Source organism: Thermobia domestica, chromosome 3, assembly GCF_964235325.1.
Source record: "Thermobia domestica chromosome 3, izTheDome1.hap1.1, whole genome shotgun sequence".
NCBI lineage: Eukaryota > Metazoa > Arthropoda > Insecta > Zygentoma > Lepismatidae > Thermobia > Thermobia domestica.
The window spans coordinates 248,150,140-248,174,690 of record NC_137456.1 but is presented as its reverse complement, the minus strand read 5'-3'; the positions used below and the strand labels follow the sequence as shown (position 1 = coordinate 248,174,690).

At 34.4% G+C, this 24,551-nt stretch overlaps 2 long non-coding RNA genes and 1 other non-coding gene across 3 annotated transcripts in view; 2 read left to right on the top strand and 1 right to left on the bottom strand.

Moving 5' to 3' along the window:
• Positions 1 to 1,176, bottom strand: part of LOC145681008 (uncharacterized) — a 91,408-nt gene extending 90,232 nt beyond the window's left edge. Inside the window, exon 1 of the long non-coding RNA XR_014130711.1 lies at positions 996 to 1,176. This is a non-coding gene — a long non-coding RNA (uncharacterized LOC145681008). The remainder of the gene's footprint in view (positions 1 to 995) is intronic.
• LOC145681007 (uncharacterized) overlaps positions 1 to 24,551 on the top strand; it is a 200,852-nt gene that overhangs the window by 55,971 nt on the left and 120,330 nt on the right. The window lies entirely within an intron of this gene.
• On the top strand, positions 16,746 to 16,818 carry TRNAR-ACG (transfer RNA arginine (anticodon ACG)). The gene has a single exon. It is a non-coding gene; the product is annotated as a tRNA-Arg (tRNA).

Below are 24,551 nucleotides of genomic sequence, written 5' to 3'. Positions count from 1 at the left end.
GACGTTTACAGAAGAGGAAATTCAAATACAAACCCTCTCGACGCGACTCCCCAAAACGCCATGTGTAGTCAGTATGTTTCAACTCAATTTTGTCAGTACGGTTTATGGTTTGAAACTGAACGAAATATTCTAGCAAAATATACCTGTTATGAAAATGAATAGGATTCACCTGAGAATGATTAGTGATTTTTTTAGTACGAAAAAGAAATGTTGAGAGTACCAAGGTTAATTATGTTAGTATAATATGAACAAAAACGAGAAACACAGGCGATAGTTTTGAGAGAAATAAGCAAGTCTATAGTTATATTAGTATTATACGATCGAAAACGAGAGACGCAGGCGGTAGTTTGAGATAAATAATTAAGTCTACTGTGAGCGATTGTGTATAAGAAAACATGTATACTAGCAAAGAAACACTATGCTAAACTGATAACAAAATTATTACAAAAAATTGAAAATAATTCGATATTGTTTCTATGACACAGAGAAAAACAACATATCTATTTGACATGTCACATGATGGCATATGTTTGCCTAAGGAGCTATGTACCGTAAGTCAAAAAAATTAAAATTAAAGAAATAAAAATCAAAATTAATTGTATTAAATCGTAAATTGTGTTATATAAATTACAAAAGAAATAGCGACTTTGTACCTTAATGAAAGAGTGCAATTAAACGAGTGGTTGCAATCTCTTATTGTCACAATTGACAATATTTTATTAATAAAACAACTGACTTACAATGGTAGTATAGTGGATACTTTTGTAACAAAATAAATTATTTAACAGTGAACATCCAAGAGTACTGAATTCACAACCAGACATAGTATGTCAGATTAATTGTATAACAGATCATTATAATTTTACTCAATGCTTAACCAAACGGAAATAAGCTAAATATTTAAACATTCGAATCTGCCTGTCACTTTCAGAGACCTCCTAATTTCATGTCACATACAAAATAGACAGTTAAAGTTCTCTGTAGTCATACATTACCTTATTGCATATTTCGCTTGGTCTTGGCCGGACAATGGTCTTTCTTGCGGCATTTGTAATTTCGTATAGACCATTCCATTGCGATTCTGGATACAGGACCCAGAATGCAGAATGCAGAAACCAGAATGAATTTTTAGTTGCAAACTTGGTCATTTTATATGGACTATTGTCCTTGTTTGCCTTAATTATTTTTTCTTTTACTTTGCCAAAAGCCAACATAAAAATTCACAAAATCTTAGGAAAGTCCTAATTACCTTTCCTGACAAAATATTGTTCTTATCTAATGATGTAAAAATAAGTATTTTTGAATTTTAATTTACCCTGAGGTTTGCTTTCATCTTTTTCATGATTTTATCCGAATTGTTAATTACTACTGACAAGCAATGTTATTTGACTACAGGTGATTCTTGACTATTTTGCTCTGCTTCCAACGATTTCTTGATTACAAGTACTGTCCTTGTGAGTTTTTAAAAATAATGTGATGCATGTATCCAAAAGTTAAAATATTACAGAAAACTTAGTTCCATCTTCACCTACCAAATTGCCATTATAATTTTTATGAAAAGATGATTTTTTAAATTCTCAGTTCATGTTTTCATTACATTACCCCACCAACTGGAAGAAAAATTCCTGAACAGTACCTTTAGCGTATGTCATTAGTTTTTAAATTATCAGTTCATGTTTTCATTACAGTTACTAAGGAATTCGAGTTATCAAGATCCAACTGTGTTCGTTAATAATGTTGTTTAATTCCCAAGGAAATACAAGGCATTGAACTGTAAACGCGAAGAAAAGGACTTAATATTTTCGTAATTAGTATTGTAAAAGTTTAGTTGTAGTATTTATAATTTCTAGCCATGCTATTGAAGAGATTTGTCGAGCAATACAAATTTTTATGTGAAATCTAAAAAATATCTTTTTAAAAGTCTGTCGAAGACGTTACTAACGAAAGAAATTCCTCCTACAATTCAATTCAAATACACTGATGATGATTTCTCGTTACAAACAAGCAGTATCGGACTGGCCAAGTTGAGGGCCCTTTGCGCGGGTCCTTAAAGGCCCCCATCATATATATAGTGGCGGGTCCAAGGGGGGCTATGGGGGCTATAGCCCCCACTTGACGCTCAGGTATACACTGAATAAAATGGGCTTCAATCCTGCTTTACACTGGATTAAACGGCAAAATATGGTTTAGTCCCTCCCTTGATCATATCCTGGGTCCGCCCCTGTATATATATATAAAGCTAACACGTCAGTAGCAAAACATAATAAGTGACAAAATCATATTTTCTGTATTGAATAAATATGTAGTACAAAATAGATCGCAAAAAAAGTTACCATAATATTTAGACAATCAAACGTAATCGTGAAGTTACTTCGGTTACTTCGACAGTATTTTTACACAGTTCTTCACTTGTTGAGGCAATCACATCAATTATTATTATTATTATTATTATTATTATTATTATTATTATTATTATTATTATTATTATTATTATTATTATTATTATTATTATTATTATTATTTGTCTACATTCTGAAATAAATCTTTTTCTGTAAACACAAAAAGGAGACAAATGATTTTGACTTATCGTAGATCTTAGTATAGTTTTAACAAATTGTCAATTTAGAAAATGCCCCCTCACATGTGACTTGAGTACTCACATGTGACTTGGGAGGGTAAGAACAAATTTGAAAGCTGTGTATAAATTATTAAACAAATCACTCTGTTGAAGGCTCAAACAGAAGAGGAGGAAATGTATATTCATGATATACGTACATTCAAAGTACTTTTGATTGTTCACATTTCCATTTTTTTACATTCAGTTTGTGTGTCGGATTCATTTGCGCTTTCAGACTCAGGTGATCCTTGCGGGGTTCCTCGAGCCTTGGGCCCTTGGCGATCGCCAAGTAGTCAACGTGACCAGTCCGGCACTTGCAAATAAGACTGATGATTCGGAAAACCCCTTACAGACAAGTGAAAACATGTCTTCGTTGCAGGGGGTGCAGTGACTCAGTGGTAGCGCGCTTACTTCTGGTGCGTGGGGTCCCTGATTCGATCCCCTGCTAAATAAGTTTGTGGTGGACAATATCGTATTTGTGGGTTTTCTCCCCCTTTCCTCCCACTTTCTCATTCCACCAATTTTTCCATCATCATTAACTTGCTTTAATCATCGTCTCCCTTACCCTAACAGGCATAAACGTAAGACGTTCAACTCAAAGATTACATTTTCATGTCTTCGTTAGAAGAAAAATAGTGAGTGTACTCGTAATTGCAATTAATAAAACACTTCTGCAGAACTTTAGCAAGCATCGAAATTCATCAATTTAACTGTTTCGATTCGAAGTAGGAAATATGAATCTATACCAGTTTAGACCAAATTCCGTGCTAGTGCAAATCCAGAAATTAATAATGATAAAAGAAAAAAATAAAATAAGGATGAACCAATAATAATTGTCACATACAGTAAATTAGCTGCGTTCCTAATTACTTTCTCGTTCATGAACTCCTTGTAACGGAAGTAGAAACCAACCAAGGCTTCATGTAATGTGATTATGTTGTGTGGTATATAATCTTTGTTTCCGAAGTCTTGTGACAATGTTAAGAAGCAGCAACTGCAGAGACAAGCCAAGCATACAGATGCCGGTGAGAATGTTCTGCTTGTGTCAATGACCGGAGGACATCATGGTAGCAGTACGAAACCGCTAACTTAATGAGAGAAAGGAAGAGAACAGGTTTTGCGTTTCACTGCAAGTGCGTATCGTGCGTGCGTACGCAATTAGAATATGTTATAAGCAAAAGATAAACAGAGTCGAATATGCATCTTACAGGCGCGTACCAAGAAATTTTTGTTGGGAGGGGTCCAAAGTTTAGGTGTCTAATACTACAAAACACTACATCTATGTTATTCTATACCCGAAAATCTAATAAACAATTGTTAAGTACTGCCATCTATATTCTTGGAATAACATGATGGAATTAGATTGTTTTTATAATAAAAGAAAGAGTACAATGAAGTGTAAGATCAAAATTTTATGTTACATTAATCCTTTTTCTGCTAAACAAATATAGTTTTATTAAGAAAGTGTATAAAAGTACATACAGTATGTCGAGTTAGGATTTTTTTTTTTTTTTTTTAAGGAGGGAGAGAGGGTTCCGGATCCGGTGTACCCCCTCGCGTGTGTGCGTCCCTGTGTATCTATGTATATACAATAAGGAAATCAATTTACATCAGTTAGTGAAAATTCCATTTCAAGGTTTTTCAGTAAACTTTGGTCAGAATCAGTGGCGTGCGCAGAGGGGAGTCCGAGTTTGAACCTCTTTCTTTAACAAGATGCTATGTATGATACGCACATTTACCATACACAGAGCAAGTCAAAATGATGGATTCATTTCGGAAATTTATTCTGTGAAGTCTAATGAGTATATAGAAAATATTATTGTGAATCATACACTTCGAAATGTTAATTTTCAAAGTTTAGTTTCCACGCAGTGTTTCCACTTTCTATCGCTAAGAGTGATCAGCGTGTATGAAATGAATTGTTAACATTGATGCAGTATGCTACAAAAGATTTTGTCAGGAGATAGACTATCGGCTTGATGTGTACCGTGTTACGCGAGGCGTTCACACAGAACACTTGTCATATGTTTGAAGCAAACTTTCACAGTATACTTTTCTTAGCACATGTCTCACAACAACATTTGTTTATTATATTTCGCAGAATACATTTATGAAATGGGGTCCATCATTTTGACTTGTCCCGTGTATACACAAAAATACTGGAAAAATATGAACCTAGGAGCTTGAACGATTACGCTTTGAAGTTAAGGTAGACGGGATGATAATAATAGATGAAGTAAAGAATAGGGATGGCCATATTTTTTCGAAAAATACTTTTTCGAAAAATGAATTTTTCGAAAACGAAAAATCAAAAACGTAAAACGAAAAATTTTTCGAAAAAACGAAAAACGAAAATATTTCCAAAAAGCGAAAACGAAAAAACGAAAAATGAAATTTCCGAAAATCGAAAAACAGATTTTTCGAAAAAGACCATCCCTAGAAAGAAAGTCTTAAGAAACGGGAAAACCCCAAGAAAACATAATGTTTGTCCATCACAGAGGTCACTTGTTACGAGCTGACGTCGAACTGGGAACCCCCCGTACCAGAAGTGAGCGCTAAAATACTTGTTTTAAATTTCGTGAGTTTTGTTTTATCTTTTTAGCAATGTTCAGGACTACTGGACTCGATAGAGAGAGTTGAAATTCTACCCACACTCCCATCAGTGGCATACAAAATCCTAACAGTTAAGAATACACAATACTTTAATATCTTTCAACAATTTGTTTGGGGGCAGAGTTGCCTAAATCGCATTATAGTAATATATATATATATATATATATATATATATATATATATATATATATATATATATATATATATATATGCTTCTGAATAGAATCATACCCAGTGGTCGAAGTGAGACGATGTTGCCAACACTTAAGAAAAAAAGTGGCTAAAATCAACAGCTAAAAATGGCCAGAAATTGCTTTAAAAAAAAAAAAAAAAAAAAAAACTTTCACGCTGAGAAATAAATCCGAATTCCATAACATAAAATTAAAGCAAAACTGTTCTCACAGAGATAAATATCATCACCCGTTTTTTTTTCAGTTCAGGCCAAGCTTCTTTTGTCTCCGTTGTTTGTTTGTACTGAACTGCTTTTGTTTGAAAACCGTGACTGAAATTCTGTATAGAGAATAACTCCTTTACACGCTGCACAACCCAAATCTCACCATTAAAATTAAAGAAAGTGTTTTTGTTTTCAACCTGTTCCTGAGTCTGTTTTTGACTTTACTCACCTGATAGAATACATGCTTCATTTCCTCATTTGAATGTGGAAGCATTAGCATTAAAAAAAAAAAAAAAAAAAAACTAATTCTGAAAATAGATTTTCTCCTCCAGCATCTGTGTAGCGATTAAATTCTTGCAAAAATTCAATTGAAGACTTATTTCATGAAATTTATGTTCGCCACTGATTTTCAATTTTCTCGATATTATCTTGAAATTTCAGATTGAAAGCTGAAGCTAAATCAGTAGAAGACTGTTTGAATACGCGACAAAACGTACTAGCGACGAAACGTACCACCGACAAAACGTACCACTTACCCTGAGGGATGCTTGTGAAGGGTTTTCTAAAAACACTTTAAATAATGACAAGCGACAAAACGTACCACTTGACTGGAGGGCTACTTGCGAAGACTCTTCCAATCAGCCATCAAATAATGACAGGTGACAAAACGTACCACTTGATAGGACAGCATATAAGTATATATATATATATATATAGCGGCCAAAATAAGGTTAAAAGTTGAACAGATTGGTGGTGAGAAAAGTACTGATGCAAGACCAAGACTACGACTAAGGCTAAGACTGAGACCATGCCTGCAAGATTCTCGCAACACCAAGACCATATCTGCAAGATTCTCGCCAGACCATAACCAGCAAGAATCTTGCATATGCAATATTTGAATGTTTGCTGATTTTCATCACACTTTATCCAGGCTTTGGACCAGGGACGGATAGGTATCATTAGAGGGGCGCGGGCGCTTTCTCCCACAAGGGCCAATGTCACAAATCAAGTTGCACAGTTTTCTTTCTACAGTATGTCAATAGTATTAACTATTGACAATTAAAACCTGATTTTTTTTCATCAGTATATTATTCTGAATTGTTCAAAATATTATATGAAGTTCAAGGAGAACGTATACTATATTACAAAATTAGCAGATATTTTAGTGTACTAGTTTTTGATGCTACTGTATCTATCACTTTTGCATTCGAAATATTTTTTAATAAATCTTTTTCAATAGACATCAACATAAATGTTTTCAAATGTTCCTGAGACATGGTACTCGTTAGCCTATTTTTAATGTATTTCAGTTTATTTAAGTTTTGAAAAATTTCTTTTACATGTTACCTGAGTTACGGGCAAAGTCAATAGAAATTTGTATGCTGGAAACCTGGATAAGTTTACTGCAAAATTTACAATTCTGCAAAATTAAAAAGCAGCACATTGGACAATTTTGCAACACGTTTTGCATTCGCTTTCTTTGTAAACAAATGTATTTTCTCCTAATTCTGAATCACTTGCACCATCAGGACAGTCATTTTTTCTCGGTTGTGCTCGTCATCAAGACTGATTTTCAAGGATATCCACATCCTTCAAAAGTCCAAGAGAATACATTTATATTATCCTTCGAAACTTCTTTACTGAAGTTTTTCAGAAAAAATGTAAGTTTATCGAAAGGCACGTCTAGAAGTTCTGTTATTTGGTTGAAGTGTCTAGGGTCCAAATAATCCATAAAGTACATTGCTTCTTGAATCTTGAAGAAATACTCGAAACTACCATGTCCAATATTGTGTTGGATGCTTCGATGCAGTGCCTGGTCATTGGATAGAAGCAGCTTCATATTCATATTCACAGGAAAATCTTTGTCCATCTCTGAAGGCAAATTGTCGACAGGTCAATAGAAAAAAAAAAAAGAATCACGTTCTAAGTCTTCAAATTTGTTATTGGCCCATTCTGCAAAGCTTAATGCTGCATTCTTAACGGATTCAAAATCATCTCTCTACTCTTTCACTTGGAACAGAGTAGTCTGCACCATCCGATAGGACTACACTGGCAGCACCCTCTATTTGGAGATAGTTTGGCAGAGAGGTCGTCACTTGAGATATCTTAAGGAACATTTGTGCTGTCCGAGTTGTTTTGAACTTGAGAAGATCTTTTATATATCCTTTCGCTTTACACCTAGCTTTTGGTTTGATATTTTCTGTAGAAGCAATTTTCTTAATTGTTATAGTCAACTCTATATACGAAGCACTTTCTGGGTCCGAAAAATGACCAAACTTTTTCTGAAAAACAGTGTGTTTTCTACCATTTTGTTTTGGCAATAACTGTAAGACGCCTTTGTTAACATTTGATCTTCCAAATGTCCATTCGCTGATAAAGACTCACGCATAAATATCGCACAGTCATTCAGCAGAACAATGACACAGAATCAATGCAATTTTTTGTCAGATCACATATGACATGATTGAGTATATAAGCGTAACACCACACGTGTAACTGAGTTTCTTAGTGGTTAAGCGGTTAGCGTATGCGCCTTTATCGTGGGAGACCTGGGTTCGATTCCTGGCGGGAGCTCATGTGCTTCGGATTTCCCGTAAATCAGTGTGTCCTGTCTCATATAGCATCGCTGCTAAAAGGGCCGTTAAACTCAAAATCAACTGAATCACAGTGTAACTGATCATAGGTGAATTGAAAAAATCCGAATATTGTCCTTGTATTTTACTTGAGCCATCGGTTGAATTTCCAATACACTTCTTAATATCAAGGTTCAACTTCTGCAGAATTTCTAGCAGTAAACCGCAAGGACACTGGCCTGTGGTAGATATGCATTTTACAATGACAACAATATTTTGTTTAACAACCATTTTAACAACATACCGTAAAACAACAGAGCACTGGCCTGAAATTACTATATCTTGAGTAGTGTCTAATAGAACAGAAAATATTGAAGCTTGAGAGACTTCTTTCGAAATATCTTCTCTGAAAAGTGTGTTGATAGCATTCAAAACAAAATTCACCGTGTTTAGTAAAAGTTATGCGACCACTATCCTGCTTACTTCCTCGTATATGACTTCTCGGTGACCTTATCTAAATCACTTTTAAGGGAAGATCAAATTTGCTTAAGAAAGGAATAATACCCAAAAACTTTCCATGATCTATAGCTGTGTCTTTCAGTTTATAGGCTGCTACATTTCCTCTGTAAATGAGCCCTCTTTTACCAATGAGTTTCTGCACTTTGACAACTCGATACATTACCTGTCTGTTCTTCTCAACCTTATACTGCCGTTGTTTTACCTGTTCATGAGGAAGTAGTTTCTTAACATTATGTTCTCTTTTGTTAGATATGTAAGCATCCACATTGGTCTAATGTATTTTGGAAGACTCGTGTTCTCTTACTCGCTGATAAACGTGTTTAATGTTACGTTTGTCACGTACAGAACCTTTAAGAGAAGTTTGTTCGATCTGGAGAATAATCTGAGACAAAAAAAAAAAAAAAAAAAAAACTTGAAGTGGTATGTTTTGTCACGGATTAAATATCCGAAATGTTTTAATTGGTCCAAGACAGGTTGTAATTTATATAAGTGGTACGTTTTGTCGTGGAATAAATATCAGAAATGCTTTAATTAAACCATGACAGGTTGTCATTTATGACAGGTCGTCAAAAGTGGTACGTTTTGTCGCGAAAATTCAAGTGGTACGTTTTGTCGCTGGTACGTTTTGTCGGGACACCCTGAATTCACCGGTTTCAAATCCTTATTGACACTCAAAAGAGACATTTTCTAAAGGGTGTATAAATTATCAAGAAGTCTATTTTGAATTTCTTTAAAGAGGCTTTTACTAAAACTTACATGTCTTCCCTGAAAATTTCATTCAACGTCTACTAGTAACCTACAGGATTTGAACTCATTCTCTGATGTGTAACCAAGATATGAGGAAGAATCAATATAACCATTAATGTTATATTTTATGGGGGACAAATTCTAGCAGTGGGATTTAGAATGTTACCACCTAGAGATCGCATCAAACTTCAGAAAATAGTAAAATGACAAACAGAATATATCAAAAAGTGGCTAAACTCAAAAAATGGCTAAAAGCAAAAAGTATATGGCTAGAAAAGCCACTAGTGGCTTTTTGGAAAATTCGTGGCTAGCCAGTTTCTCAAAGTGGTCAGATCTAGAAGCAAAGTGGCTAAATTGGCAACCCTATGTGGTGGTATGCCATATCGTCTCTGATTCTTGCGTGATGAAGGCATACCGCCTCTGGGTTTTCTGTGATCAAGGCATAGCGTCACTGGAGAATAGATGATAAACACCTTTAATAGATACGTTTTTATACACAGCAATTGACGAATAGTTTTGGATGTAAAAAGATTTTATTTCTAACAGAAATAATTTCTAAGTTGACAACACCGATAATTTTGTTATCTTCTTCCTACCTTTTGTCTTTAAAATGAGGTGTCTTCAAAGAAGTTCACCTAGTTTATATTTCGATGAGCCATATTGAATTGTTTTTCTTTCTTATATATGTGTGTGTCCTCTTGCCTTAATGCATATAAATGTCGTGTTTTGAGCATGGTCAGAGTTAGGGGTTGTCTGCTGTGGTGAGCGGATCTTCCGGGGGTTTGGAATATTCCTCAGTCGAGTGGGGGGCTCGGCAGTTTTCCCGCAGGAAATTGTTAATATAAAAACTTGGTTTTAAAGAATTTTTGTGTATAATTCTCTATAATACGACATATGGGGACATTTTCTACTTTTGGGCGGGGATCAACGTTTCTCCATGTCCCTCTCCCCGTAGCTACAAGAGAAACTCTTCAATGATTTTTTAGGCATTATGTAAATAGAAATGAAATCTTTTAGGCAACATAACCTCACTGTACTTCAACATTTAGATAGCCGGTATGTCGAGTCATAATCGAAATAAAACATACCGTCTCTGCTTTTTTTTTTTTTTTTTTTCACACTCCGAACACTGATCATACCACATAAAATTCCTTTTCAAATATAGATGAATATTTCTATGTGTCCCATTTTTTGTTCTTTACCTCATTGATCTATGTGGGAAACTATTTTTTCAGTTTTCTTTGAAATGCATTGGAGCTCTAATGATGTGATTATATTGATTTCTTTTCTTCCTATTCTACAACAGTAACTCCCCACAAAAATCAGTGAGCTCATGATTAAAGATGGTAAATGTACTCAGCGCCGTTTATATTTTTCATATGATGTAAGCAGAGTCCAATATTCAACTTCTTTGAAGATTTTATTTATAATTGTCAAAGCAAAGAACAGTTCAAAGAAGAAACAAAGAAAACGTGAAGAAATCTTTTAGCATTAAATATACCGAAGAACAAAATTTCCTTTAGGTCTCTCAAGAAACAAGATCAAGCGAACATGAGAATATAAAGTATGAAGATATTACTTTATGTAAATGCTAGTCTCGTTCTACCATTTCTATCTCTTTTGTGTGTCTATATGTCTGCTCTGTTCTTTTAGTGTTCTATTTTTTGCTTCAAGAGCAGCCTTGAACCAAATTTCAAATTAGCCAGAAAATCATAATAATTTAACATTTTTAAGTGCAGACCTGTAACATTTGTAAGTGCACGGTTAGTTATTATGATGAAAAATTTCTCTTCATTCTGGGTTAAATGTGTCAATCAATATTGATTACTAGACAACTCCGGAAGGAAATTCACAAAAGAGAATACATTAATGCTTAATCGGCTTTCTCGAAGCGTTCCCGTTCCTCATTTTCTGGAAGGTTAAACCAAGGTGAGACTGTTCTTTAGAAAATACAGAATTAGATCAATAAAGTTAAATCAGCATCCTCATCATAAGTATTTTGCCATTACTGGTAGCTCACTGCCGTCAAAAGAGATTCATTCACATTTGCACCATCATATCAGTAATCCACATCGTTTTAATGCAATTAAGTTTAGTTCTCTTTAGTGGCGTATACAGAATTTCATCCAAGAAGTAGAGTTGCCAACCGTCCGATATTTTAGCGGACAGTTCGGTTTTTGACCTGCTTGTCCGATTTCCGATACCACCTCAAAACCTAACGTTAAATCTCCCCAACATTTTTCCTCTTACTATCCTATTCTCTGTTCTATTCATATTATTTTGGATAAAGTAGTGCTTATAATTCGCTTTGATATAGACCTGTTGTGCTCGAAATTTGCTGAAGAGTTGAAGGCAGGAAAATTTACTGAATTTATCAAAACTGCTGAAAGTCAACAAAAGTACATTTTCAAGAGCGTATAGCTAGCACTGCTTCATTCTCAGCTACATCTTCCAATTAAATAATACATCCAGATTCCGCAAACATATGTAGAAATTACGAGACATAACCAGCCCCAGAGAAGCTCGTAAGATTTATTTTTCAATTATATTTTGTGCATGCCATAATTATATTGCCAATTATATTTGCTTTTCTATTTTAAATACGAAATATTATTGATGGTGGACTTCAAAAATCACAATCTCAATCAAAACTGAAATCAGTTTAAGAGTCTCTATCACTGCGAAACTAAAATACCGCTAATTTTACATTAATTATGTGATATCTTCAAATAGATAAAAGATAATCGAAAAGTGGATCAAGACCTCCCTAGACGATGTTATTTTGCATGACTTAATGTTATCACGAGTCACCTAGTAGCTTTTCTTTTTGCTGTTATTTAGAAACGCGAAAATAAATGCCGATTTTCTAAATGGCTGGAAATCGAAAGCAGATAAATGAGTCGTGATAACGGTATCTCACGCAAAATAATACTGTCTAGGGAGGTCTTGTTGCACTTTTCGACTATCTTTTATCTATTTCAAGATATCACATAATTACTGTAAAATTAGCGGTATTTTAATTTTGCAGTGATAAGGCCTCTTAAGTTTCTTTAAAGAAAAAAAATCCTTCAAAAGTAACTAAAGTTATTAAATTCGAGCTCCGAATCGCTCAATTTTATGTGAAGTAACCACTTTTAGATTGTTCACATTTTTGACAAGAGATGATATCACAATCTTAACAGTATACATAAGGTCCAGAAAGGTGTCTGATATTTCCATTTTCAAAACTTGGCAACCCTACCAAGAAGGAAGTTTAAACTCCCAAGTTCATATCGTTTCAGTTTTTTTTTTTTTTTTTTTTTTTTTTGTACACATGTCTTAACATTGTAAGTATTTATTTTTCAGAATATTTTGTTAAAGCAGGTATTTGTGCATTAAAATCCGGAACCCCCTTCACATACGCCACTGGTTATCTTTTATTTCATCCATCAATTGTAATCTCTTCCATTGAAACCCTCGTTCTCTTTCCACTATATATTCTAGCAAGTCCTGCTCTTCAAAATATAAGTATATCCTAAACACACTGTTTATTCCTATTTTTATTTTTATTTTCCCCCCTTTTTTAAAAGTATTTAGGCATTACGTTTTTGCCACGTCATCTGCATATTCACATATCGAAACCCTTTCTCTCTCTTTCTCTCTCTCTCTTTCTTTTTTTAAGTTTTTCATCGCATATCTTCTTCACTAAATAATGACTTACGTGCCGCGGTATAAAGATAAAGATAAAATATCAGTTGTAAATAAGATGAAATGATGTCTTATCTTTGTAAATGGACTTTTTGTCATCGTCTAAAATAACTCAAATTTCTTACGCTGTTTGTTAAATATTGTGTTCATAAGTGGCTGTACCCACCTCGATTAATGACAAAAAAAAAAGTTAATAGCCCTATGGAGTATATCTTATATATAAACCTATATATACAGTGGCGGATCCAGGGTATGATCAAGGAAGGGGCTAAACCACAATTTGCCGTTTTATCCAGTGTAAAGCAGAATTGAAGCCCATTTTATCCAGTGTAAACCTGAGCGTCAAGGAGGACTATGGCCCCTTAGCCCCCTTTGGATCGCCCTTGTATATATATATATATATATATATGTGTGTGTGTGTGTGTGTGTGTGTGTATGTTTCAATCACTTATAAAATCTTGAACATATATGCTTTTTTCACTCTACCATTCCTATCCAGTCGTAAATGTCTCAATGATTCTTAATTCTCTTGTAAGAATGAACAGAAGTTCTTGCTGCGACAAACTCAGGCGGTCAATACGCAATTATATATTACAGAGAGCAAAATACATAAAATAAGATTTGTTACCTAAATATGCATAACATAACATTTTTCCTTCTGCATAATTATTTTTGGTATTGGTTAAAGTGACACACTAAACTGGATAAAACCACTGAGTAAGGAACTTTACCTTCTTTACTCTGTAATGAGTTGAAACATAAATGCACAATAATCCAAAAGCATGTCAGAAGTTTTCCTTTGTAATGTCTTACATAGTTAATTTGCAAACATGGACTATGTGTGTTGCATAATTTGCACTTTGAATTATTAGAAGTATATATGTACATATATACAGGGTGAACCTAAAAGATGTGCACAAATTCCGGGAGGTGATTAGTGACATCAAAGAAGACAAAAACACCTCTTGCATATTGTCATATTGTCATTGTCTTGCATATTGCAATAAAAATAGCTACCATCCTTTTATCTATATCTAGTAGGATGGTATATCTAATAGGTATAAATAGTAGGATGGTATTTATTTTTCGATTTCCGAGATTTTTTGAGTCTCACTTCCTAAAATGGTTCGATATCAGACTAATGTAAATCATGAGAAAAATTAGCTCAATTAAATAATATGAAATAGTGCTCTAAGTGATCTCAAGTTTTGAGTACATTTACAGTATATATTATGAAGCAAATGTAGGCTATCCTGTAAGTTTGGAACGGCTAGAGAGAGTGAAACCATATATTGGATAGTGGTAATAGATGAAGATCCGTATCTATTATTGTGTAGTGCTATCATGGCGGAGATTTGGAAGTACGTCATATTGGATTTAAAAAAATAAAATAAATAAGAAATGGTCATGTGACGTACCAGAGTCAATCACCCGCTTCGCCGGGTTAAAATAGGAAAAAAAAATAGTAATATGTTTTGTTAGTCAGTGACTTTTTACTACGTATTACTCAAGCGCTCTTTGATATCGGTCATTTACAATCATTTTTACCCCTTCCCCAAGTTGCGGGGCTGAATTTGGATTTAAACGGCATCGGAAGTGTCACTATTCACTTCAGCAACCCCACAGACTATGGATTCAACACTAATATCGGCCATTTTCGATTATTTTATATATCTTCCCATGTCCCTACCCGTTGCATCGTCAAAGTGAAGTGATAAAAACTATCCTAGGCCCGAACTCAACTATGTTGAAAATTTGATTGAGATCGGTCGAGGTTCAACAGTTATTAAGTCACAAACATAGTGACTCATCTCTATCTATCTATCTATCTATCTATCTATCTATCTATCTATCTATATATATATATATATATATATATATATATATATATATATATATATATATATATATATATATATGGGCGGATAGAAGGGAGGATATAGGGGTTATAGCCCCCCTTACGCTCAGGTATACACTGGATAAAATGACCTTCAATCCCGCTTTAAATTGGATAAAGCGGCAAACTATGGTTTAGCCCCTCCGTTGATCATATCCCGGATCCGCCACTGAATATTTATATAGTTTTTGGAACTTCTTTCTACATATCTAACACATATCTAACGTTATTTAAAACTTACGTTTAACAATTTAATGGTTATTACTTCATTGTATGTTTAATAACTTACAGTAGTCTTTCAAAACTTACAATGTATTTTTGCCTCATGTTATGTACTGTAAATGCATTAAAAATTTGAGTTTGGGGCACCACTTAATATTATCCAACTTTGCTAATTTTTCTTACGAGTTACTTTGGTCTGATGTGGAACAATCTTAGTGTGGTGAGACTTAAAAAAATAATAATAATAATAATAATAATAATCAAGAAATCGGAAGTTGAAAAAAAAGGACCACCCTAATATATAAAATATAGTGTACGTTTCAGTAATTCTCTGGAATGCCTAAAGCAATTTCAATCAATTTTAGTAGCACATATTATTTACAATCTGTAAAAGAGTATTGTGAGGGCTGAAGTGACCTCTATAACTCTTTTTCATATGAGAGGGTAGAGTTATAGAGGCGACGCCTTAGCGGCATACTCATGATGTGGCAACAGAGTAACAGCTTTTCTCTAAATGTCAATTCGTTTCTTATTTTGAACAGAGTATAGTTTCGAATCCATAGTTTTCGGGATTGTTGAAATGAACAGTGACACTCTCGATGCTGTTGAAGTCCAAGTTCAGCTCTCATTATCAACTCTGAGGGGAAATAGTGACATGCAAAAAATAGTTGGAAACGACAGATAGTTGTGTCGAATCTAGGCCTAGGCCTATAGTTTTTTTGACCGTATACCTAAGTTAATTGGTGACATTCCCGATGCCCTTTAAGTCCAAATTCAGCCCCAGTGGAGGTAAGATCCTCTAGCACACGAAGGAGGAACTGGGAAGTGTGACATAAAAATGATCGAAAACGAACATATTAGTTTCGATTTCATAGTAGGCCTACAAAGTGAATTTTAACATCCTAACCTCATATCTGAAACTGAAATGGGTTCCCTTTTGTCATGGCCCCTCGAATTGTTGGCCCTGCTGCTGACTAGTCTCTTATGCAATATTCCATTACACCTCCTTCATATTTTGATTTTGCCCTCACGGGGAAAGAAAAAAAAATCTAGGAGAAAGTGTGGTGTTATGTAGGCTACAAATTTCAACGTACGTGGTAAATAAAATAAATTTCATCATCGTTCCAAATATCTTTCTGTAAATTCAATATCGGTATACATGAAAGAATAATTAATTTATTCGAACCTTTGCCTTTCTAAACAAGCCATCACTTTATCTGCATATCTCCCTCCATGTAGCTATGTGCTGCTAGCGAGGCGGGAAAAAGAAACTGAATGCAGTATGGTGCCGCTTATACCGCTTTGTGTCTTGTTTCCTTTACCTGATATCCAGTTCTCCTCGATTTTTATGACAAAAACTCGTTGATCTACTTCCAAGAGAAACAAATAATATTTGCTTTTCCTATAGATTATCCAGAAAATATTTATATAGAAGCACTCCCCATTTAGGCAGTAAAATGGGGAGCTTGCGTCAGTGGCCCAGTGGCGCAACGGATAACGCGTCTGACTACGGATCAGAAGATTCCAGGTTCGAATCCTGGCTGGGTCGAGTAATTTTTTTAATTTCTTGTATTCCATTGTGATGATACTCTACGCATGATTTAAATGATATATTGTTCATATATGATTATATTTGTCTAGAAAATAAAATTTTCCTAAAAGTATGAATGTACAACAATGTTACAAGGCTATCAGATTTCCCGTTTTGAGACTCTTCCCTTTCCCCGTTGAATTATCACTAAAACGCTTAAAAGAATCATTCGTTTACCTGCTTGTATCAAAAAGCTTATGTATCTGCAGCAGCTCCAACAATGAAAATAAACCAGTTGAAATGCTCTAAGAGCATTGCTAGAGCGAACTTAAAAAGAATTAATGTTTCTTAACTTTTACATGTTTTATACCAATTATTCCATGTACTCTACTATTATTATACTCACTAAGCAATTTTCGTAATATATCTATCCGTTTATAATTTCCTTGCGTACTAATTTTTTTACACATGTTTTGTTTACAAGTTCTGTTAAAACGTTCTACGATATGTTGTTTTATGAAGACAACAAACATTGCAAATGGATTTTAGCAGATATGAAAAATATAACAAAATATAATAATAATTATAAATATATATTATGTTTTCACAATATGCGTATTGTGTTCCGTTAATAACAAAGAAAGGTCCTGAAATTGTAAAAGCAATAACATTTTTTTAAATAATAAATTCCCCGTGTTTAACATACAAACAGATTTAGGTGGTGAATTTTATAATCAACATGTAAAACGGCTATTTAAAGAATACGAAATTAATCATTATAGTGGTCAAAATGGAGGACTTAAAATTGAAAAATTCGCAAAATATAATCTCTCTATGACTTACGGTTCCCGAGATCCTTAAGTCTACTGAAATCAAACTTTTTTTTATCCAACATCTGGGTAACGGTGACCTGTTGGCCAGTGGCCATTGGATTACTATTTGGAACCAAAATGTTCACCATTCTCTTAGGTATTGATCAACACCAAAATCATTTCTCTATGACTTACGGTTCCTGAGATATGGTTCCTCAAATCACCCGAAATCGGAACTTCTATGGCCAATATCTCGGGAACGGTAAGAGTGACGCGAAAAATGCCATCACTTTCTGAGATAGTTTTTGATGTTCTATCGAATGGAGGGCTCAACATTGAAAAATTCGCAGATTGGCAGACTCACAGACACACACACAGACATAGAGAATTAAGTAATGAACTTTTTAGGTTCGTTGAAAATAGGTAATTGCCATAATCCTTGCTGATTCTGCACACTTTATGCAGTGGTGCTCAGCCCCCCTTATGGCCATGACGCACCCCCTTCCCCAATCGTCTATCCGTAGGTGGTCTTCCATGAAAAAATCTTTTCGATTAATTTTTACACCCTCTCAAACATATTTATATAGATTTTAACCTCCCAAATATTTCAATGACGCAGTTTGCGCCAAGCCCCCCTTTGTGGGCACCTCTGCTTTATGTTAACCCCTTTGAGTTTCTGTTTCTCTCTTCTCTTCTCTAGGCATTACCAAGTGTAATGTGTTATTTTATTTTATTTTATTTTCGTATCTCATTCCCTTTACTCTATATCTCTCTCCGCGGTGGCTCAGTGGTAGAGCGTTCACCTCTGGTGCTTGGGGTCCCGGGTTCGATCCCAGCCCCCGCCAAGTGAACTTTGTGGTGGACAAACATCGTGCTCGTGGGTTTTCTCGGGGTTCTCCCGTTTCCTCCCACTTTCTTCATTCCACCATTTCACTCATCTCTCATTATCACCGTCTCCTTTAGTCTAACCGGCATAACCGTGGAACGTAAAACTTAAAGATTTCATTTCATTTCATTTTCTATATCTCTCTCACCACCATTTCTGATTGTAAAAGCCTATGATGACGACCAAATTCAATTTTTTGCTTCCTCTTTTATATATATATATATATATATATATATATATAGTAGAAATATTTATTCCAATGTGTAAAGGGTACCCTGTAATAAACCATAAACTTCTTATAAATTTAAGCTGCCAAATAAGTACAAAAAAATATTTATGTATTTTTAAAAGAGAATTTGATATTAGCAGAAAGAAAAAAAAAAACGGTATGAGCGGAATGAACAAAGGTGAACATTTGTCGACTTAATGATGCATTTATTAGTAATTACTAAGGCCCGGATTTGTATGTAAAAATATATTTTGTTTTTCAAACACGTACAAGCCCAAAACAAAGTTTATTATTCAAATTAAGAGTCTGCAAGTGTAAATTACAAATTTTATTTCACATAAAAATACATATTTTCTAAAAAAAAAGTTATGTAAATAAATATTTTGGACATTTTTGGAATAAATACACATTTTTAATAATTCTCCGTTTTTTATTCTAAATTTCACAATGATGTTTTTCTTTCTCTCTATCGGGAAAAGAATAGGCTACATAAATGTATCCATCGAATTTACAAGCAATTTCCAACCTGCAGAAACACGTCCTTATAAATTCTGCCCAATCTATGGTTCATCCATTGAAATTGTTCAAAATTTAGTGACAGTGGCTTGAAATGTGACTTGGCTTTCATATCTGCCAATTTCGGTTTCTTGAGTCACTCTATAAAGAAACTAGAAAATACGGGAGATTTATTAAGTACTTCGGTTAAAGAAGTACAGTGTGTTCTGCTGAATGTTCTTCGAAAGCTGAAATCTTAAAAAAAAAATTAAAAAAGATTTGTTTGAAAAAAAAATTGGCTATAAAACCCTATGTAAAATATCTGAAGTATTGGAAGGCCAAAAAACACAAGTGAAGTTGAAGGTGTGAATATTCGTAATATGCCCCTTTTCAAATACGGGAGGTTAACATCGTGTGATGTAGAATGTTCCTTTTCTCAATATAAGGCATTATTTCGTGAAAATAGGCATGGCTTTACGATGGACAATTTGGAAAAGATGTTGGTTATTCACTGCAATGCCCATGGAATTTCGACATCTGATGAATAAGAGCTATTGGTGAGTACCAGTGTTTATTTTTATGTTGGGCGTTTTCCCATACTTTTCCTTGTTATCTTTTGTTAAATATTTTCTAATTTTCAGCAAGTATTTTTTCTTTCTTTAGCACATAAAAATCCGGGTCCTAGTAATTACATTTAACGAAAATGTATTTGCTTGAGAAAGGTTTTAAACTTTTGCTTTGTCTGTACATGTTTCTTTTCTTTTTTTTTTTTTAAAAAAAAAAGTAATTGAATTTCTTGAGTGTTCCTAAATTACTGCATTTTAAAAAGTATTTGCTGAAACAGGAAAGATTTTTATATCCAGATATATATAAAAGTAGGCTACATTTTAAAGATTTACGCCCTCTGGCATATACTTTATTTTGAAACTCGTATTTCATGCGTCTTTCCTCATAACCATTCGCTCGAATAAAATAACAAGAAGTCCATATATATTTTTGTACCTTTTGGCCCAAGTGATGGTCGTTGTTGTGTTCCTGATATATTTATTCATAGTCATATTTTCTGCCACGTTCTTTTAACGACTTCACGCAACAACATGGTACTCAAAAATAGATTCTTGGGCACAGTGCAAGTATGATGAAAACCAGTTAAAATAAAAATAAAAATAGGAAAGAGAGGGAAACAGAAAAAAAATCGACGCACATCCGTTCGTTCTCCAAGTGACTCTCAGAATGTTACCTTTTCTTTATAAACTAAGAATAGGTTCTCTTCTCCTAAATGTGGATCTTGAGTGGGTGTAGGAAAAACATACCCAAATGTTTGACTTCAGTGCAGAAAAATATTTCTATTGCTCCTCCCTACTATGGGCTGATTTCATAATTAAACTGACAGTGAAAGAGAATTAGTATTAATTATGGAAACTGAAATTATCTTCTATAGAGTACACACACACGAGACATCGTTGAACAAGTGCAAGAATTGTGTTTAAAGATGGAGTCGCGCCAGAAGTCTTACATTCAGAATAATTAGACTGTGTTGCACCTGAATACACAAGACCTAACATGCAGAAATCTTAAACTGTATTACACCTCGCATGCATAAGTCCTGAAGTGTACAACCCGTAAAAATGATTAACATGCAGACGTTCTAAAAAATCATCTAGCTGCATAAGCTCTAAAATACACAGTTCCTAAAGTGCAGATGCGCGAAAGGCTGCGTTCGATTCCTGGTGGGGAAGCCATGGGACGCTAAACTCCAGATCAACCAACCTGAAGTGCAGAAGTCTTAAAATTCATTTAGCTTCGTAAGTTCTAAAGTTCAGAAATCTTTAAATTCACTAAACTGCGAAAGTTCTAAAATGCAGGAATCTTAAAAACCATTTAGCTGCGTAAGTTCTAAAGTACAGAAGTCTTAAAAAAATCATTTAGTTGGGTAAGTTCTAAAGTGCAGAAGCCATAAAAATAATTTAGTTGCGTAAGTTCTAAAATGCAGAATTTTTAAAAATCATGTAGCTGCGTAAGTTCTAAAGTGGAGAAGTCTTTAAAATCATTTAGTTCCGTAAGTTCTAAAATGCAGAAGTCTTAAATGTAATTTAGCTACACATGTCATAAACTGCAGAAGTCTTTAAAATAATTTAGCTGTGTAAGTTCTAAAATGCAGAAGTTCTAAAACTCATTTAGCTGCAAAGTCAGAAGATTCACAATTCACAAGTGAATTCAGAAAATTCACAGTGACTTCCAATTTGGCTGTCGTTAAATTTAAATTTATTGGGATCCTGTAATCAGACCACTGTTGTTCATGTAAGAGAAAACGCGTTTTGTGAATTTTATATATAACAATTATGATTTCACAAAATGTCATCTTGCCTCCATTCTCGGAAAGCTTTCTCCTTTCTTTCGACAATTAAAAGAAAACTAATCCACAAAAAACTTGATCGCGTATGTTTGTTCCATTGAGCGCTGCATTCGCCTCGAGTTCTGCCCGTACACTACGAGCAAGGCCGGATTTAAGCATGGGCCACATGGGCCCAGGACCAGGGCGGCAATTTTTTAAAAAATATTTAAAAACGATAAAACTATTGAAAATACATATTTTACCAACGACTCAATAAAATAAGCGATATCCATTTTTTAATGGCCGTGACTAAGATAATATTGTAGCAGATTAGTCGTAGCGAATATTGTTTGATCAGTTGTGAGTGGATCTGCTGAAAAGGGCGGCAGTAGGCAGCTCGACACTCCAAATGCTGGCCAGATATAGGAATTACAAGTTATTACATAAAGTGAGTAATAAGAAGTAAGCACATTAATAACTAGTAATAGTAATAATTATAATTCAGTAGCAAACGTAAAAGTAATATTTTTAGAAGTGAATCCAGGAGAATGGAAGTTTTGGAGAGCGGTGCGATTGGTGTGGTTGGAGGGGCGGCAATTTCGCTAGGACCCAAAACATGGAAATCCGGCCCTGACTACGAAGGGTCTGCGATCAGACGTCCAACTCTTGAAACCTTACAATCATTCATATTTTCATTACTTTATTTATTAATTTCGTTATTTCGAATTCTTCTTGACTCAGGTACGTTATGCGGACTTCCTTCAACCAAAATTCTGCGAAACATGTGTATTACATTTACTGATTTTCTCATTAATAGATCTCAATTCCTCAAATCCGGTTATGCAAGGAAAAACACTTATCCTGTCCATGTTACTACACATGGTCATATTTAACCGAATATCTTATTGGTGGTACAATATGCAATCTTTGGAAAGCTGTGGTATACTTTTGACTAAACACTCCGGTATATTGATGCTTTCCTTTTAAAATTTGGGAGGGGTGCTTTGGCCTATCTCTTAAATTTGAGAATTGTCAAAATAAATAAAGAGATATTAGCTAATTTTCTCTCAAATTTGAATATGCACGATGCACATATCAAGAAAGGGGCCGATAATAATAAGAAAAGAAAATAATAATACTAAAATTCATTGTGATTGATATACAAAAATATAGAAAAAGTTAAACTTTCTTATTCATCAGAAAGCAATGAAGCAATGAAGCTATATATTAGGCTGTCTGTACCTTATTTAGGGTATAGGGTAATTTCGTGTTGCGATACGCACACCCGCTAAATGTATTCTACGTGACGGTAACCACGCGTTAGTGAAATAGGAGCTCCCTGCGAGAACGTTAACCCGTGCAGACTTGACAGTCATGAAATGACGTTTCCAATATCATAATATACAGTAATTTAGAATGTCCAATCGTGATAAGGGAGAAACTAAAAGAGACAGAGAAACGAAACTTTGTACGAAGCAACTAGAGAAAGGATTACATCTGCCCGTGTATTGACGAACATCACCGGATGAACAGTGTTGCCAACCCAAGAGAAAGTTCTGTTTTTGTAAATAGAATGACCTAAACTGGATATAATCATTTTAAACAACAATGAAAATAAAGACAAAAAAGATAGTAAACGCAAATCAGTGTTGCAAACTTCTCAAGAAATAATGTGCAATATGTGTTACATGCAAACGCCGTGGCATAGATAGGGAGTGAGGAATTAACGTTTTGTACACCTTAAATTAAATATTGACATGAACTGTTTTTGCTGTCTCCAAGTCTGGAAGGGTCCGTTGAACAGTGATATCACCCGGTGGTATATATATATATATATATATATATATATATATATATATATATATATATATATATATATATATACAGGGCCGGATCTAAGATTTTTTGAGAGGAGTGCACCAATAACTATTAGTACATTTGAATCAAATTTAACTTTTTTAAATGCCTTTAGGCACCTGTGATGTGTATGAGGAATTGACTTAAACTATTGCTTTTGCAAAACTCCGCTTTCTTTTAAGCCCGAAACGGAAACATGACATTAAATTTTAGGAAAGTACTGCTATTTTCACTGCCAGCTTCTCACTTTAGATAGTGTATATTCAGAACGGAGAGAGAGAGAGAGAGAGAGAGAGAGAGATACACAGGAGATATAAACTCCTAAATAAAATCAAATCCGGGGAAGGGAAAGACTGAAACTTCCGAGAGCTCCCGTATAATACATGCAAGTTGGCTATCCTAAGGGAGTGCTCAAACACGCTATCAAACCTATTGTCTATTTTTTGAGTATTCTACCAGGAAATAGGTTTTAGGTTTCAGGTTTCTTTCCTCTTGTTCAAAGGAGTACGGAAAACTGGAAATTGGGTATTAGAATGATGGAATAGATTGATAAACATAAGACATATGTAGGGTGTATCAAAAGTCCGGAGGCATTGGTGGGTTTTAATCCAAAAGGCGGATTTTTTTTTTTTTTTAATTTAACCACCATTCAGGCTCCACACTGTTAAGGCTCACTAAGGTTTGTTTGCTAAGGTTTGTTAAATGAAAAACCATTTTAATTTCAGCAGGGTGTCGGAACAGAACGTAAGAGCACCCGAAAATGAAACAGGGAACGTACACATTGTTCTGAGAGAACAGAGAACTTATAAACTCCGAATCGTTTCCCAACAATGTTGCATCGTTCATACGGTGAGGGTCCAAGGGAACAGCCTGCTAAACTGGCAACATTACTTTCTCATTTAACTTAGGAGAGGATGACTAGATGGCCTAGATGAAAAAACAGGATGCCTTGAAGTATACGAGCTAAAGATATTATGTTGTTATTAATCATTTTTCGCCATACAATCGCGTTATTAAACTAATGAATGTAAAACAGATAAGTTTTGAAATATATATTTTATACAAATTGTATACATGTATATTTAGAGAGCTTCAAAATGTGGTGTTGGAGGAAAATGGAGAATATAAAATGGACAA